This window comes from Phocoena phocoena, chromosome 9, assembly GCF_963924675.1.
Source record: "Phocoena phocoena chromosome 9, mPhoPho1.1, whole genome shotgun sequence".
Lineage (NCBI taxonomy): Eukaryota > Metazoa > Chordata > Mammalia > Artiodactyla > Phocoenidae > Phocoena > Phocoena phocoena.
The window spans coordinates 68,463,205-68,476,412 of NC_089227.1; the positions used below are offsets into that span (position 1 = coordinate 68,463,205).

At 38.4% G+C, this 13,208-nt stretch overlaps 1 protein-coding gene and 1 pseudogene across 1 annotated transcript in view; one reads left to right on the plus strand and one right to left on the minus strand.

Moving 5' to 3' along the window:
- Positions 1-13,208, minus strand: part of IMMP2L (inner mitochondrial membrane peptidase subunit 2) — a 914,463-nt gene that overhangs the window by 834,173 nt on the left and 67,082 nt on the right. The gene's annotated exons all lie outside the window — the stretch shown is intronic.
- LOC136128384 (ras-related protein Rab-9A-like) lies at positions 1,592-2,197 on the plus strand (annotated as a pseudogene).

Sequence of the window (13,208 nt, forward strand, 5' to 3'; positions counted from 1 at the left end):
GCTTTTGCCATCACACAGTAGGGTTAAGCTGAAAGTCACGCTTCCATAGGGGTTTATTCCTTCTCACCCATATTTCCCATTCATATTCTCTATTTCTTCCTCTCCCTCTCTGCCTTTGAGTTCTGTATCTTGCAAGTCCTTTCCCCTTATTTCTTTGTATTTCTCTTCCTACATAATTGCTGTGGCAAAGGCGGCCTGGGGGAGACCACCTGCACATAAAGAGAAAATCTCCTTTCTACTGCACTTGCTCTGGGTCCATTTCTTTTCCTTGCCATCAGAGTAGTGAAGAACAAAAGTTATTTAATTATTTCCAACTGCTCTTCCTTAGTGTCTTTTATTGTTTTTCAAAAGTTTGTGATTACAACTCTTAATAAGAAAGACATTTTACACTTTACCCAATACACACATGCACGAATACACACATCTGAACAAAATGCCACAAAATAATAATTACCTTTACTTCATACACCCTGATATTTTCTTTGTCTCTTAATCCATATTTTTAAAATTCTGTCTATAGCCAACCATATTAATTTCCCATCCACTATTATTGATTTGCAACCTACAAATCAGTTGTAGCCCACAGTGCTAACATCATAGCTTTAGATGATTCTTCTTTAACCATTATCCTATGAAGGCTGCTTTCTTCTGGAATTCTACCATCAGTTCTTTCATCTCTGCTTTATATTATTTCCTTAGAAAAGATCATCAATATTCTCAGTTGCAAATACCACCCATATACCTATGACTGTTAAAAGTGAAGTCCCAAATCACTTCCTCCTCTATACTCAATACATAGCACTGCATACTACAACACTTCGCATACTGTGATGTCAGTTTTATTAACCTGTCTCCACATCTAAACAGGAAGCACTTTATCCATTATTGTGACCCCTAGTTAAATTTATACCCTACCCCCCAACTGCATTTCTGAAATTCTAGAACATAATTCTAACTGGTTGCTGGGCATCAAATTTGATCAAGCTATTCCCCTACTTAAAATCCTTCACTAGCTTCCTGACACTACCAACATGACTGTCTTCAACATAAAAATCAAGAGACATATGATCTGCAGGACCCTACCAATCCCCATTTACATAGTTCCTACAAGTTAACACTAAACCACAAGCAGTGCTCCCTATACACAGGTTAGCTCCTCACACTCCCAAGGCATCATCTAAGCAAAATTCCTGCCTGAAGTGTTACCCCTCTTTCCCTCTTCCCACAATCTGTTTAACTCATACTTCAAAACAACACTTAAGGGCCCCGCCCCGTCACCACGTTGTTCCCTCGGTGCTGGACAGGAGCAACTGCAGTCGGACCCGGGCAGTGCCGCCGACGCCTCCTGCGCGCCGGGTCCTCGACCTTCTCTCTTTCCTCACTGCACTCGGGCGGGCTGGCCCGGAGCTCCCGGGCTTCCTCCGTGTGGCCGCGAGAAACTCCCTGCACTCCTATAATGAGCCTGGCACAGTGGTGAACGGCTTTTCCTGCGGTCCGTGCCCAAGTGGATCTTCCCAACAGCCCTAGAGATAATGATGATATCTGAACTGAACAATTAAGGGTTCTGAAATCAGAGATGTTGAGATTAAAAATGGCAGGAAAATCACTGTTTTTTAAAGTAATTCTCCTTGAAGATGGTGGAGTTGGGAAGAGTTCTCTAATGAACAGATATGTGTCTAATAAGTTGGATACCCAGCTCTTCTATACAATAGGTGTACAATTTTTAAATAAAGATTTGGAGGTGGATGGACATTTTGTTACCATACAGATTTGGGACACGGCCGGTCAAGAGTGATTCAGAAGCCTGAGGACGCCATTTTACAGAAGTTCTGACTGTTGCCTGCTTACTTTTAGCGTCGATAATTCTCAAAGCTTCCAGAACTTGAGTAACTGGAAGAAAAAATTCATATATTATGCGGATGTGACAAAGCCCGAAAGCTTTCCTTTTGTGATTTTGGGTAACAAGGTTGACATCAGTGAGCGGCAGGTGTCTGCAGAAGCAGCTCAAGCCTGGTGCAGGGACAACAGCGACCATCCTTACTTTGAAACAAGTGCAAAAGATGCCACGAATGTCACAGCGGCCTTTGAGGAAGCAGTTCGAAGAGTGCTTGCTACCGAGTATAGGTCAGAGCACTTGATTCAGACAGACACAATTAGTCTGCACCGAAAGCCCAAGCCCAGCTCATCTTGCTGTTGAAGTTAGAGAGGTTGCCCGTGCGATCTAACCAGCTCATACACTTGCACAGATAAGCACAGGGTGGAGACGAGAATTAGTGTTTGCAGTGATGGATCATGTACTCATAAAATTAAACTAACCATATTACTGCCTTGTTAGTGGGCAGGAGAAGGGACACATCCACTCACAGGAGACTCTATTTACTCAGTAATGGCACCTTACATTTATAAGTTTTAACGGTTGTCTAATAATGTTTAATTTAAATATGTATGTTACAGAGCTAATAAATGAGATGACCAAGACTTTATAATTAAAACAAAACACTTGAGTGTTCTAGAAGTTACTGTTTTTTCCCTGGGAAAATGGAGAACTACTTTTTCTATGTGTATATTTTTATATAATTAGCATTCTGTTCCTGGTTCAGGGAAAATATGTCCTAAAGCAAAAATGTTAGATATTAAAGATTAAAATCCAGGAAAAAAAAAAAACTTGAATTCCATGAGGCAATCTCATAGGAATTCTTTCCTATCACTCCTTATCTCTCCTACCCATTCCCATCTTCAGTCTCCATTAGGTGATCAAAACTCCCAAGTTCCCCATCAAAACCTGTGACTGCTGCTATCATAGCAGTTTTAAGCACATATTATAATTATTGGATTCTCTCTCTCTCCAAGAGTCCATAAGCATTTTGAGAATAGATTATTTCTTATGTCTGTGTTCTTGATACGTGGGCAAGTAAGGATGTTAATAAATTTTAGTGGAAATAATTTTTTAAAAATCAATTAATGAAATTTCCAAAGACTCCCCAAATCAACATGCCCAAAACAGAGACCATATTCCATCCTAGCCCCAAAATATACTTCTATACTCTCCTCCTTAGTTAACAGTATCACCACTCACCTTATCCCCCATACTAGAAAACCCTTGAGTCCTTCTCAACTTCTCTCTCCGAGTCACCTATCACCAGACTTTCCCTCTTCCCAGAATGCCTTTTCCCTACTTGGAAAAATTCTGTTTATCTTTCAAAGCCCAGCTCAGATGATGGTGACTTCTCTGTGAAGCCTTAAAACAAAACACAACAAAACTTGAAGTTCCCTTGCAGAAATTAGGAAATTACATCCTGGTGCTCCATGGTTAGGGACCGAATAATCCCTATAGACTCAAATCTTGACACTTGCATTCATCTTTCCCTTACAGAATCAATCATCTACCAACTTTTCTAATGTTAATTGTTAGAACCAAAAGGTAATGCATTGTAAACAAAAGAGTTATGTAGGGAAAAAAAACGCAGAAGGAAGCACGTCTAATTTCAAGAAGTAAAATATTAGAATCATTAGTCAACACCTGGAAGACCTTGTTTGATTTTTACAAAGGAAACAATAGTTTTCTTTTACCTTTCCTCTCCTCCACAAGGCTAAATTAATCATTCCCCACCTGTGATCCCTTAGCAATTTAGGTAAACTTCAGGGATAGCTCTTAAAACCTTATTAGAGGTATCGGCCTATACATATGACTCTTTCACTGTAAGTTTCTCAGTTGCAGGAACCAAACTTTATTCATTTTTGTATGCCCAATCCCAGAACAGTGGCTGGAAAATAGTATTTCTATGCTTTGAAGTTTAAAAGATTAAAGGTGTTTGAAAGCATATTTAACTAAGATGTTTCCCAAGCAATGTATGTTATCTAAACAATGTATACATCTCTTGGACTTCCCTAGTGGCACAGTGGTTAAGAATCTGCCTGCCAATGCAGAGAACACGGGTTCGAGCCCTGGTCTGAGAAGATCCCACATGCCTCAGAGCAACTAAGCCCGTGCGCCACAACTACTGAGCCTGCGCTCTGGAGTCCGTGCTCTGCAACAAAGAAGCCACTGCAATGAGAAGCCCGCACACCACAATGAAGAGTAGCCCCTGCTCCCCGCAACTAGAGAAAGCCCACGTGCAGCAACAAAGACCCAACGCAGCCAAAAATTAATTAATTATTTTTTTAAAAATAAACAATGTATACATCTTCCAAGAAAATATACTCTGGATGAGTAAGTTCATTAAGAAATTTTTTTGTGTTGCATCATGTAGGCAATTTAAGCATTAGGAATAAAGTTGGACAGTGCTTTATTAGTAGCCATAATAAGATAATGCTAATCAAAACAGAATAAAATTTTCTTTACAATTCATTTGTAAATGTAAATAACACTTATGAATATGAATAACACTTTTCATAAAGAGAAACTTTCTGTAATTGGGAAACTGTTCCTATAGCACTATAAAAACCATAGTTGTTTGTACTTCAATTAAAATTTTTTAAAAAAATAAGTACACTTTACTTCCTGAGTTTTCTAAAACAACTTTTCAGAAGAAAAATAATGCACTAACTTCAAAATGAAAATTTTATATAAGAAATGAAGAAAACTTCATTTGGATGATGCAATTTTAGAAAAATTAGTAAACCATGTTATTTCTTTGAAATTTTACAACTCGTTTTTCCCTGTGGAAGAGCAGTTTGCTTCAGACAGAGAAAGCAATCTTTTCAAACCAAAGGTATACACATGAAATCTAAATTAAAAGTCATAAACTTTGGGAACGCAATGTAACCAAAGAGTCCATATTTTCTTGTCATGTTGTTAATATTTTAAATCCTAGATTCCCAGAGATTACGTCAAAATTATAACAATGTTTTCTGAAGTAACAAACCTCAGAGAATATTTAATCTAGGAGTTTCTTTTTTTGTTTTAATTGAAGTATAGTTGATTTACAATGTTGTGTTAGTTTCTGGTATATGGCAAATTGAGTCAGTTATATATTTTTTTCAGATTATTTTCCATATATATAAAACTGAATGTATTCTTACTGAATATAGTTCCCTGTGCTATACAGTAGGACCTTATTGTTTATCTATTTTGCATGTAGTAGTTTGTATCTGCTAATCCCAACTCCTAATTTATCCCTCCCCGCCCCTTCCCCTTTGGTAACCATAAGTTTGTTTTCTATGTCTGTGAGTCTGTTTCTGTTTTGTATATAAGTTCATTTGTATATTTTAAAGTCCACATATGTGATATTATATGATATTTGTCTTTCTCTTTCTGACTTACTTCACTTAGTATGATAATCTCTAGGTCCATCCATGTTGCTGCAAATGACATTATTTCATTCTTTTTTTATGGCTGAGTAATATACCTTTGTGTGTATGTGTGCACGCACGCACATGCACGCCTGTGTGTGTGTGTGTGTATATATATATATATATCTCTCACATCTTCTTTATCCATTCATCTGTTGATGGACATTTAGGTTGCTTCCATGTCTTGGCTATTGTAAATAGTGCTACTATAAACATTGGGGTGCACGTATCTTTTCGAATTAGAGTTTTCTCCAAATATTTGCCCAGCAGTGGGAGTGCTGGATCATACAGCAACTCTATTTTTAATTTTTTAAGGAACCTCCATACTGTTTTCCATGGTGGCTGCACCAATTTACGTTCCCACCAACAAGGTAGGAGGGTTCCCTTTCCTCCACAACCTGTCCAATCTAGGAGTTTCTACCTGTATCTCAAAATGTGTGACTGTGTCAGATGTTCCTGCTTGCAGTCAAGGAGATTTCCAGCAGCAAGGGGGAAAACACTGCTAGTCATTGGGATTACCAATAAAGAAGAATAAACCCAAAAGCAGCTCTGCCCTTCTTTACTTCAGTGATTTACATTCTCACACAATCAATTCCTTAGCTTCTACTGTGGAGCACTAGGATTAAAAATCAAACAACTTAGATAAGTCTTTTGGACTTGTACACACTGTTGTATTTAAAATAGATAACCAATAAGGACCTACTATATAGCACAGGGAACGCTGCTCAATGTTCTGTAATAACATAAATGGGAAAAGAATTTGAAAAAGAATAGACACATGTATATGTATAACTGAAAAAAAGAAAGAAAAGAAAAAAAAAATCAAACAACTTAGATAAATCTTTTGGATAGCCCTTGCTCTAAAGACAGAAAACTATGTTCAAAACTGGGCTCCACTTGCTTACTAGCCAGATTACCTGAAACAAGCTATTTAACGTTTCTAAACCTGATTTCCACATCTATAAAGTGGGGATTGCAGTACCACCCACCTCATAGGGTTCTCATATGGAATTAAATCAGAGGATCCAGGAAACATTCTTAATAGTGCATGATACCAGTCAACAAATACGATGATAATGATGACTACAGCAACAACAGGACAAAGGGAAACAAAATCAAGTACAACATCCTTTCCATAAGATTCAAGATAAGATTAAGCCTTTGCTTATTGCCCTGAATGTTTTTCCTTTTAAAAACTGGCATACCTTTTTTTATTGCTCTTCACTTATTGTGCTTCACAGATATTTTGTTTTTACAAATTGAAGGCTTGTTTCAACCCTGCATCAAGGGTCTATCAGCTCTATTTTTCCAACAATATATGCTCACTTCATGTCTCTGTGTCACATTTTGGTAATCCTAGCAATATTTCAAATTTTTCATTTATGATACTTGTTATGGTGACCTGTGGTCAGTAATCTTCAATGTTGTTATAATTGTTTGGGGGCACCACAAACTGTGTCCATATAAAACAGCAAATTTAATCGATAAATGTTGTGTGTGTTCTGACTGCTCCACTGACTGGTCATTCCCCCCACTCCGGCCTTCCCATTCCCTGAGACACAACAATATTGAAATTAGGCCAGTCAATACCCCTACAATAAGTGTTCAAGTGAAAGGAAGAGTTATAGGTATCTCACTTTAAATCAGAAGCTAGAAATTAAAACCATGAAACTCAGATTGGGACTTGAACCCATGCACCAGGACTTGAACCCATGCACCAGGACTTGAACCCACATTCTTTTAACTGAGATCACATACCTGGTCTCAGGACTTACTGAAGCTCAGGTTCTTGATGTCTCATGGCAGAAACAATTCAGTGAGAGACAAAGTGATAGGCAGTGGATTTATTTAGAGAGAAACACACTCCATAGACAGAGTGTGGGCCATCACAGAAGGCGAGAGAGGCACCAGGGTATGGGGTTGTCAGTTTTTATAGGGGCAGGTAATTTCATAGGCTAATGAGTTAGAGAAGTATTCCAGTTATTTTGGGGAAGAGGCAGAGATTTCCAGGATTGGGCCACTGCACACTTTTTGATCTTTGATGGTCAGCCTCAGAACTGTTATGGAGCTGGTGGGTGTGTCATTTAGCATATGCTAATGTATTACAATGAGCGTATAATGAGATTCAAGGTCCACTGGAAGTCAAATCTTCCACCGTCTTGGACCTATTTGGTTCTAATCAGTTTACGTCGTGTCCTTGGGCTATGTCATCCTTTTAAAGGTTGTGCCCTGTCCCCTTCCCTCCTGTTTCAAAATGATTAAGCTTAGTGACTAAAGGGCGTGGAAAGCCAAGAAAAGCTGAAAGCTAGGCCTCTTAGGTCAGTTAGCCAAATTGTGACTGCAAAGGAAAAGTTATTGATAGAAAGTAAATGTGCTACTCTAGTGAACACACAAATGATAAGAAAGTGAAACAGCCTTATTGCTGATATGGAGGAAGTTTTAGTGGTCTAGAGAGAAGATCAAACCAGCCACAACATTCCCTTCAGCCAAAGCCAAATCCAGAGCAAGGTCCTAACTCTCTTCAATTCTGTGAAGGCTGAGAGAGGTGAAGAAGCTGCAGAAGAAAAGTCTGAAGCTAGCGGAGGTTGGTTCATGAGGTTTAAGGAAGGAAGCCGTCTCCATAACATCAAAGTGCAAAGTGAAGCAGCAAGTGCTGATGTAGAAGCTGCACAAATTATCTAGAAGATCTAGCTAAGATAATTTATGAAGGTGGCTATACTAAACAACAGATTTTCAATGTAGCTGAAAGAGCCTTATACTAGAAGATGCCATCCAGAACCTTCATAGCTAGAGAGAAGTCCATGCCTGGCTTCAAAACTTCAAAGAACAGGGTGAGTCTCTTGTTAGGGGCTAATGCAGCTGGTAACTTTAAGCTGAAGCCAGTGCTCAATTACCATTCTGAAAATCACAGGGCCTTTAAGAATTATGCTAAATCTACTCTGCCTGTGCTCTGTAAATGGAACAACAAAGTTTGAATTACAGCACATCTCTTTACAACATGGTTTGCTGAATTTTTTTTTTTTTTTTTTGCGGTATGCGGGCCTCTCACTGTTGTGGCCTCTCCCGTCGTGGAGCACAGGCTCTGGACGCGCAGGCTCAGTGGCCATGGCTCACGGGCCCAGCCACTCCGTGGCATGTGGGATCTTCCCAGACCAGGGCACAAACCCATGTCCCCTGCATCGGCAGGCAGACTCTCAACCACTGCGCCACCAGGGAAGCCTGGTTTACTGAATATTTTAAGGTCTGTGGAGACCTACTGCTCAGAAAAAATATTCCTTTCAAAATATTACTACTTATTGACAATGCATTTGGTCATCGAAGAACTCTGATGGATGTATAAGACTAATGTTGTTTTCACGCCTGCTAACACAACATCCATTCTGTAGCCCATGGATCAAGGAGGAATTTCAACTTTTTTTTTTTGTCTACTATTTCTACTATTGATAAAGAAACATACATGCTGTGGAAAAAAAAAAAATTGCTAGAGCCACCCCAACTTTCAGCAACCACAACCCTGATAAATCAGCAGCAACAACAATGAGGCACAACCCTACACCAGCAAAAAGATTATGACTCACTAAAAGCTCAAAAGCTGGTTAGCAATTTTTAGCAATAAAGTATTGTTTAATTAAGATATGTTCATTGTTATTTTTAGACATAATGCTATTGCACTTAATAGACTACAGAATAATGTAAACATAACTTTTATATGCACTGGGAAACGAACAGCAACAACAAAAATCATGTGACTTGCTTTATTGTGCTATTCACTTTATTGCGGTGGTCTGGAACCAAACTTGCAATACTACTGAGGTACGCCTGAACTAAACTGGAAGTCCTCAGGCTAAAATTTTTACCACCATCACCCCCCGACTACTAAATTCTTGGTGTATGGTATCATTTCAGCTAAGCAAATAAAGTAAGCATACTTCTATTTTGGATCTCAATTGTTCTGCCTCTAGGAAGTAATCCAGATGAAATTTCAATGTGCATAACTATTGAAAAATATCTTCTAGAAAAACATGATGTCTGGTCTTCCCTGGTGGCGCAGTGGTAAAGAATACGCCTGCCAATGCAGGGGACACGGGTTCGAGCCCTGGTCTGGGAAGATCCCACAGGCCGCGGAGCAACTAAGCCCGTGCGCCACAACTACTGAGTCTACACTCTGGAGCCCACAAGCCACAACTACTGAAGCCCGTGTGCCTACAGCCCATGCTCCACATCAAGAGAAGCCACTGCAACGAGAAGCCCGTGCACCACAACGAAGAGTAGCCCTTGCTCGTCGCAACTAGAGAAAGCCTGTGTGCAGCAACGAATACCCAACGCAGCGAAAAATAAAAATTTAAAAAATAAAAAACATTATACTCATGTTTTTAAGTTTCATTTTTAAAACATACATACATATATAAATAAAGGTATACAGTAAAAAAAAATCTTAAATTAGCTCTGGTTGATGAGATTATAATTTTCTTTTTCTTCTTCTTTTTTTAAGGAAAAACTTTAAGTTACATTAAAAAGAGGTTATATGCTTTGCTCTGACCTAAGTACTATATCATTCACTCTAAGAAAGACAATATAAGTCAGCAGATTTCAACAGACGTTAATAAATTATGTTAAACCTTGAAATGGCAGATATCAAACATGCTTTTGAAACAAATATAACACAGGAGTTGAGCTTTAACATTCTCTCTGATCAATCTGATGGATTTTTATTTCTCCTACAAACAAATATTATTGTCAAGGTATCCTAAATTCTCAGCTTGTGTCTAAGTTCAAATCATATGACAGTCTGGGGGAAATACACGTCTTGATTTAGGAAAATATAACTCCCCTAGACAATTAAACAGAGACATGATAGATTTCTCACCTTGTAAGATTTAGCCACAGCCAAATAATAAATGGTATTATTATGGTTTCGATTTTTTTCTATAAATTTCTTTTTTTTTTTTTTTTTTTTTTGCCGTATGAGGGCCTCTCACTGCTGTGGCCTCTCCCGCTGCGGAGCACAGGCTCCTGACGCGCAGGCTCAGCGGCCATGGCTCACGGGCCCAGCCGCTCCGCGGCATGTGGGATCCTCCCGGACCGGGGCACGAACCCGTGTCCCCTGCATCGGCAGGCGGACTCTCAACCACTGCGCCACCAGGGAAGCCCCTCTATAAATTTCTTATTCATTTATTCTCTCATTCACTTTTTAATTAAAACAAAAGAAGTCTACAGCCACAATTCATTACCTATAGCCTACCAATAAAGCCCGGTTTCAACCTCACATCTTTGGGAGCAATACTGTCAATCTTTTCAGACCTATAACAAGCACTACCCGCCTTGACTATATACAATCTAAAATGTTTAAATAGTATTTTGTGCTTTTCAATAAGATAGTCCCCAGTGGCAGCCACAGAAACCAACAGCAGCCCCCAGACGTCTTTTGAAGAACCATTATTTTAGTGAATTGATTGGTGGGGTGAGGTGTGGCAGAGTGGGACTGTTAAAGTAAGAGAAGAAACTGAAATAATACTTCATTGTAAACTTTCTAACACTGTAGCACCAGCCAGCAAGCAATGAGGTACATGTAAAATGAGTATATTCTGATTACAGAACAATTATTATTAGATGCCATACTTTTGAAAAAACATGCATAAAATTGTGTAAAATGTCATCTTCCTTCTCTTGCCATTCAGGTGTCTTATTGTTTGCATGGCTTCTAGAGTTCTCAGACTTGTCTTACAAGGTATGCATAATAAAATGGACTATACTGTACCCAAGTCTGCATGAAGCTTTAAGTTGGAAGTGGAGCATTCTTTCCAGGTCAAGGGTACTTATTACCCATAGCCCTGAATACTTGACCCCCTACAATGACCATCCATCTAATTCAAAAATTATTCAAACTTTTGACCTCAGGGCCCTTAACCTGGCAAGGTGATTAAAACCTAGACTCACATATACATACTCAGTTACACTTGAGTGCTAAAGGGAAGAAATTCATATCATAAAGCATCTCAGGAAATGTATACTTATTCAGTCCTAGTTACATGACACTTTATTAGTAAGTTTAGAATAATGGGCTCCTCACACTTGCTCCAGCTTCCAGAGGCCCCCACAGGAGCATGTGGCAATACCAGGAAGTCCCCATTAGAAACCTCCCCGCTTCACAGAGTCACTTTAGAGCTCTGGCCTAGACCAGTCACTCCACCTTGACCAGATAATCCTGGCAGCCTCTCTCTGCTCACACGTGTAGACTTTGGACAGGTTTCACATGAGCTGGAACAGAGATATACTTTTATATGCCCAACTTAAAAGACAACAAAGGATGCCTTTGTTAAGGAAGTGAAGTTATAAAAATTAATTCATGCTTTCTTTTACTCATTCATTCCTTCATCGCTGAAAAACTCCTGAATTCCAATTCTGCTAGGCATTGTGCTAGGCAATGGGATTCCTCACCCTTGAAAATCCAAATATGATTCGAATCACATTTTAGTCAGAGATTTAAGAGCCTTTTAAAAAATATTCACTTTAAATTGAGGTGAATATTTTCTCATCCTTTTGATATTTCTGCATGAAATTTTATTCACTGGAAAATAATTTGTATTTCTGTAGATACTAAATTTCTTAACTTTTTTTTAAAAAGCCTTTAAAGCTATATTAATAAAAAATTTTAAATGGACATATACCATTTTAATTTAACTTGGAAGAATAGTGAGTTGCTAATTTTTCATTCTTTAGATTATATTTTCTATGTATATATAGGGACACATCAAAGTTTTACAGGCACTCTCATATATTGCCTGTACAAATAAAAATCTTTACAAACTATCTGAAAGGTAATTTGCCAAAATGTATCTAAAGTAGTCTTATCCTTAGGCCTGGAAATGTCATATTTAGAAACTTATCCTAAGGAAATAATCAAAAATATGTACAAGGATGCTCATATTATTTATGATAGGTGAATAACTGAGCCAACCTAAATACCAATAATAGAAAACTGATTAAAATAGTAATGGTTAAACCATATTATATATGGATACCAGAAGCCATTAAAAATCACATTGCAGAGAAATATTTAAGGATATTTGGATATGTCTGGCAAAATAAATTAGGTGAAAATGTGATAAATGGAAAAAAACAAATTGGTGTGATCCAGCTTAGAAAGGGAAGGGAGGAAGGGAGAGAATGAGGGAGGGAAGGAGGAAGGAAAACTGCAGAAAGGTATGAGAAGAACTTATAATGGTTTAGAAATGCAAACTTTTAGTCAAAAGTCTGGGCTTAAATCTGTGTAATCTTCAACAGATTAATCTCTCTGCTCCTGTTTCTTCACCTGTAAAATGGATTAGTAATAGTACCTTCATCATAGGATTTCCGGGGATATTAAACAAACTATTATATTTAAACTGAATACCATACTATAATGCCTGGAACACATTGATCACTCAGTACTTTTTAACTATTAGTATTATACAATAACATCTTAAAGTAATTAATTCTGGAAGGTGATGTAAATTATTTTTATTAACTTTTTAAAGGAAAAAAGCATCTGATTCTTTTTTTTTAAATAGAGGAGTACCTAATTTTATTTATATTTTTTCACAATTTTATTTATTTATTTATTTTATTTATTTATTTTTGGCCGCATTGGGTCTCCGTTGCTGCACACGGGCTTTCTCTAGTTGCAGCAAGCGGGGGCTACTCTTTGTTGTGGTGCACGGGCTTCTCATTGCGGTGGCTTCTCTTGTTGTGGAGCATGGGCTCTAGGTGCACAGGCTTCAGTATTTGTAGCATGCGGGCTCAGTAGTTGTGGCTCATGGATAGAGCGCAGGCTCAGTAGTTGTGGTGCACGGGCTTAGTTGCTCCGCAGCATGTGGGATCTTCCTGGACCAGGGCTGAACCCGTGTCCTCTGCATTGGCAGGCAGATTCTTAACCA